This window comes from Puma concolor, chromosome A1 (assembly GCF_028749965.1).
Source record: "Puma concolor isolate L17-30 chromosome A1, mPumCon1.1.hap2, whole genome shotgun sequence".
Taxonomy (NCBI): domain Eukaryota; kingdom Metazoa; phylum Chordata; class Mammalia; order Carnivora; family Felidae; genus Puma; species Puma concolor.
This window is the reverse complement of record NC_141667.1, coordinates 235,758,534-235,764,488: the sequence shown is the minus strand read 5'-3', so window position 1 is coordinate 235,764,488 and position 5,955 is coordinate 235,758,534. Positions and strand designations below refer to the sequence as shown.

The following is a 5,955-nucleotide window of genomic DNA, read 5'->3' as shown; positions in this document are numbered from 1 at the left end:
GATTCTGTGTCTCCCTCTCTCTCTGCCCCTCCTCCGTTCATGCTCTGTCTTTCTCTGTCTCAAAAATAAATAAACATTTTAAAAAAAAGGTTTAAAAATGAAGATAATTAGATTTGCGTTTTATGGTGAGGGGGCAAACAACTCATTTTTACTCTGTGGAAATGCGCAACCCACGTGAAACACCAAGACAGTTTCCAAATCATTTTGCCGCCTCTGCCTGTGAGCCGACTCTTTCCAGGACATACCACGGCAGGCGCGTGACAGAACACCCCACACCTCTAGGTCGTCGGAAGCCAAAGGGATGGACGGGCTGCCTCCCCCTCGCTGAGCTGGGGTCCGTGGGGTTTAGCACTTTGCCTGGGACCTGCCCCTCCGCTGGTGCGTTTGCATCCCTCTGCCCAGCTCCGTGCCAGGATCCCGAGCCCTTGATCTGGTCCAGCGTCCCAGGACTTCCGCAGGGGATAGCCACCTCTCTCCCCTCCCCGCACCGTTGGCGGGCCTGAGCAGGTGGTCTGGCAGAGTTCCCTAACAGGTGTCTCTGTCCACGGTACTCACCGTGGCTGTGAGTGGAGCAGCCACGTCTGTTAGGGGCCTCAGCAGAGAAGGGAAAAGCAGGAGGAGAGCTGAGACTCGCCCCAGATTTCAGAAGGACCATCGCGTCTCCTTCTGCCGGCTGTTCCCCTCCTGCACTCTTTCTGCAGCCGGCAAGCCCCAAGGCACAGTGTGTGAAGTTCAAATCTGTTTCTGTGCTGTCAGACCAAGCCTGGGAAGCCGACGAGTGAGAGCACGCTCTGAGCTGTGTGGTGCTTTACAAAAGCACCCAGTCAAGTGTCCCCGGGGCCCCTGGGGTAGATGAAAGCCGATGTCAACCATTTGTGTGAACTGAGTCTCCGGCCAGAGACAGGAGAGCTGGGGTGTTAGGGACACCTGGCTAAACCCCCGCTCTCGGAAAAGTAGGGCCAGGAGTTGAATTCGGCGCCCCACGCGGCTGCAGCAAGACCCCTCCATCCGGGCCGCCCAGGCCGGCCACAGGGGACCAGCAAGTCCCCGATGGGTGAGTTCTCCCACCTGGTCAGGTGGGCTCCTGACAATCTCACACACACTTACTGGGAGGTGGCTGGGTTTGTGCCACATGAGCGGTGGGCAAGAGGAAGCCGCTCAGATGTGGGGCATGAAACATGTGCGGGCTTGCAGACCCCTTAGACACGTGATTTTCCTCTGTAGCAGCCACACTGAACTGAAGAACCCTTATTATTCTGTGGAGTCACCCTCCTCATCCCGCGAGCACGTTCGAGACGCAGAGGATCATTCCCAACTGCTGATGCGACAGCCGACAGCCGTAGATATTCTCTAAGCCTGGTTCTTTCTTGGGCAGGACTCGGGGCCCTCCCCCTGAGTCAGCGAGGCCCTTCCCCTCCCCCCCAACAGAGAGGCCCCTCCTCCTTTCATTGTCACACTTCGGCAGGTGTAAAACCGGGGGCTCTTCCCTCTCAGTGTTAAAAGGGCCTCCTTGGCTTGGTTTAGAAGGAAGTACCCGGGTAGCCAGTGGGGTCTTTCACCACAGATAACAAATAATGAATGTTATTCAGTGTGAAAATGACGGCAATTCTTCACCTGTCAGATTCAAAGGGTTTAAAAATAGCAGCGACCCTCAGGGTGTCATGGGGACAGCTGGGACCCTGAGAGCCCTGTCTGTCAGGCAGGGAGGCGGCAGGAGGGAGCCAGCCAGGCACAGCCGGAGAAGTGCTGGAGCGCCCTTGGGGTGGAAGGACTTTCTCCTTGGGGCCCTGACCTTGGAACAAGGCCTTGCTGCCTGACTTCCCTTTTAGAAGGGCACTGGCAGGCCCACCGTTACCCACTCCCGCGAGGAAGAAAAACAGAAACAGCTTCTCCACACACAGCCCCGTGGAAGTGTCTGGGTTTCGGAGAGCGTTCGGAGACCATTTGTAAAATGAGGGGCCGGAGGAAGGTTCTGGAAAGAACACGGGATCTGGAGTCAGATGGCCCGGAATTGAATTAGATGGCACCAATAATTTTCCACACGGTCTAGGTGGTTAACCTGGCCTCTTGAAGTCTCAGCTTCCCTGTGTGCATTTGGAAGATGGGACTTCTCCCCTCACGGGGATTCGGTGAGACAATTCTACAGGAACCCCCTGTTTCTGTAGGGGTAAACTTTACCGTTTCTCTACCTTCGACAACCACCAGCCCGTGAGAGCAGGGGCTGTTTCTCTTTATCACCACCGTTGCCCTGTGATTGGACCGGAACCCAGTGCCTGCTCATGGCTCACTGTGTATGGAGTAGCCAGTCTGATCTTCCCTAGGTAACTTTTGGTTTTATGAAAACAGGTACAGATTAAAAAAAAAATTTAAACGTCGGTTCAACCAATGCTCAGGCTCCTTACTGGTCGGCAACTGGAAAGACACACCCAAAATCTCTACTTTAGTGGAAACTCATAGTTGCTCCCTCTCACTGAGGACCCTGCTTCCCAACCCTGATCAGACACCTGGTCTACCCGACTGCGGCACACTTCCGGGGACCAGTGTTCCTCAATGGGCTGGTGCTCCCACCTTTAAGCGTGCAGTTGAGGTGCCCAGGGAGCACTGCAGTGGCTTCCAGAAAGCCAGACCCCGACCGCCTGACCCTCAGACCCTCCCTGATGGGTCTGGCCCTTCTTCCTAGATCCCACTTCCAGAGAGGAAAAGAAGGTAATCGTCTGGTCGTGTGTAAATCACTCTGTTGACAACACATCTGGTTATTGGGACGATGAGGGCATTTAAAAATTCTCAAGAGAGTGTGTGTGGCTAGATCCCAAATCCTCAGCTCAGACTGAGACCCTTGGAGTGGAACCAAGCATGGTGACCATACAGGCCCTGACTCTGGTCCCTGAGGGGACCCAAAGACTACACCCAAAGACTTGCACCCAAAGACTACAGATAGGCTTCCAGCATCTCATTAGTTCTCGACCTCATTGCCTCCTCGCCAAGCCCTCTGAGGGGCCCGGAGTAAGTCTCAGGGGGGGCTTCCTGGAAGCATCTCCACCATCAGCTACCCAGCTGAGAGATGAAAAGGTCAAAGGGCTCCCGGTGCAGAGCCCGGGTAAGAAGTTCCCATTCTAAGAATTACAAGGTGGTTGGCTTTGGGGAGGAGGGCACGTGAGGAGGAAAGGTCTGTGCCTGGATTGAACGGACACTGGCAAGCCTGAGACAAAAACATCAACACCTCCAGATGGGGTTAGGCACTGTGGCTTCTACAAACTCAACCAAATTCGCACGTCTTGTGTCTCAGAGTCTTGTGTCGTTAAGGTGCAGGGAGAGCAGATTATCTCTCCCCCTGCGGTGTACCAGCTATACCTACCCCCTGCTCACCCAAGTGGGGGGCTCAGATGGACTCACGCTCTTAACCTCCACTCGAGTTTTCGGCCTCACTCCAGCAGGCTGCTTATTTGTATCCAGGGCCAACAAGTTTTCAGGGAAAAGCAATTTTCTCCCGGGAGCTACACACATTGACCTGTAACAGACGAGTAACACACCACAGTGTCTGGATTAAAAAATAAAACGGGGCTCCTGGGTGGCTCAGTCGGTTGAGCGGCCGACTTCGGCTCAGGTTATGATCTCACGGTTCGTGGGTTCGAGCCCCACGTCAGGCTCTGTGCTGACAGCTCAGAGTTCCATCCTTCCACCCTGCCAGGGTGCCAGGGATTCTTTATTACCAACCACTGAGGACGACCAGAGTCTGTCCATTATCTTTCTTTCTGGAAAAACTAGCACCGTTCAGACACAGATGGGAGCTAAAGAACAAAAACAACTCCCCCCCCCCAAAAAAAACTGACGGAGACGCTTAAAAGGCTGAAGATTTTCCGTCAATCTTTCCCAGTTTCTTTTAAAAATCAAAGCACAATCTGTTTGCTTCAAAGGTGGCGTCTCCATAGCTTTCTCAGTGTCATAATCTGAATGTAGATGAAAGGAAGATACTAGATTTGTGCTCTGTCTCCTTCCTTCCTTGAGGTAATAGGTCACTAGTGATAAACAGGTGTACTCAATGATTCTGTCAAAGGTAAGATGTTGAGACTTAACATTGTTAAAATGGCAATATTTCCCAAATTACTCTTCCGATGCAAAATCCTAGCTGGCTTTTCTTGAAGAAATTGACAAACTGATCCTAGAAGTCATACGGGCCCAAAGAGCCAAAATAATCATGAAAAGAACAGCTGGTTGGGAGGACTGACATTTCCTGATTTCAAAACTTACTACAAAGCTGTCACGATCAAGACAATGCTCTACTGGTATAAGGGCAGACACATTAATAGACTAGAACTGAGAGTCCAGAAATAAGCCCTTATGTTTATGGCCAATGTGCTTTTGACAAAGATGACAAGATAATTCATTGGGGGAAAGAATAGTCTTTTCCACAATAATGCTGAAGCAACTTGGTATCCATATACAAAGGAATGACCTTGGACCCTTACCTCACACCATATACAAAGAATCAACTCAAAAAGAGATCGTTAGAGGGGCACCTGTGTGGCTCAGTCAGTTAAGCATCTGACTTTGGCTCAAGCCATAATCTCACAGCTCGTGAGTTCAAGTCCTGCGTCGGGCTCTGTGCTGACAGCTTGGATTGTTTCAGATTCCTTCTCTCTCTCTCTCTCTCTCTCTCTCTCTTTCTCTCTCTTTGCTCCTCCCCTGCTTGTGTGCACCCTCTGTCTCTCTTTCTCTCTCTCTTTCTCTCTCAAATATAAATAAAAAATTAAAAAAAAAAGAGATCATAGACCTAAATGTATGAGCTAGAACTATAAAACCCTTACAAGAAAGAACAAGAGTACGCCTTAATGACCTGGGTTTGGCAATGTTTTCCTAAATATGACACTAAAAGCAAAAGAAACAAAAGAAGTAGGTACATTGGACCTCATCAAAACTAAAAACATTTATAATTCAAACAATACCAACAAGAAAGTACAAAAAGGGAAAGACAACAGAGCAAGAGCGAAGAAGCAAGATCCCTTTGGTTCTAGAAAATCTGGAAAAAAAAAAAAAAAAAGGAAGGCTTATCAAGCCTTCAAAGCCACTCAAGCAAAGCAGACACTTTTGAAAAAGAAGGAGCAGAAGAAGGGAAAAAGGAAAGAGGTCAAGTTTAAGTGACTGGAATTGTTGCTACACAATTCCTGGCAGCAATAACGTGACAAGGCACACCGAAGATGACGACTAAAAGTGAAGCTTCATGTCTTCGAAGTGCCAGATAAGCATCCTGTGGTCTTTGTTGTTGCATCCAGAGGGTTAATGGGGTGATTTTACTGGTGCGGAGGCTCATTGCAAGCCTTCCCCTTGAAGAAGATTTTCAGTGATGTCTTGTCAAAGTGATCCCCCAGACCATAAAAACGCTACAGATAGTGGAACCTTATGTGACCTGGGGATTTCCAAATCTGAAGTCTGTCTGAGAACTCATCTTGAAACATAGACGGGCCAAGGTCAAGAATAAAAGCATCTCTCTGATAGATTACAGTGACCGGGGAGCACCTGGGAAAGTTTGGTGTTATTTGTTTAGAAAACCTCAATCATGAGATTGCCTTTTCAGGGAATAGTTTCCAGGTAACCTCAGGCCTCTTGCGCCCTGTCCATCTCTCAGTGGCCCATCATGCTATGGAGAACAGAGGGGGCTTCCTCAAGGGGATGGGCTCACCTGGCTCTCAAGGTGAACACATCAGTCAGCTCATTCAGCAGCTGAACTAGACCCCGATTTTCTGAAACAGTGAGTTGGAAGCATGCGTTTTTGCTTTGGGGAATTCTTATACAGTAACTTCAAAGAATATTGTTTTCTGCTATATCTTCAGAAGCTGCAGGGAATGGGTCAGGGAAAAGACGATGACGTCCCTAGCATCTTCTTCCATCGGCTTCCCATCACAGCCCAGCTCCAAGGGAAAGTTCCAGTGTGTTTTCCATATTGGCTGCCACTGGCAC

At 50.0% G+C, this 5,955-nt stretch overlaps 1 pseudogene; it reads left to right on the top strand.

Moving 5' to 3' along the window:
* The first annotated feature begins 1,050 nt into the window (after nt 1-1,050).
* Nucleotides 1,051-5,727, top strand: LOC112860862 (large ribosomal subunit protein uL30 pseudogene; annotated as a pseudogene).
* The last annotated feature ends 228 nt before the right edge of the window (nt 5,728-5,955 follow it).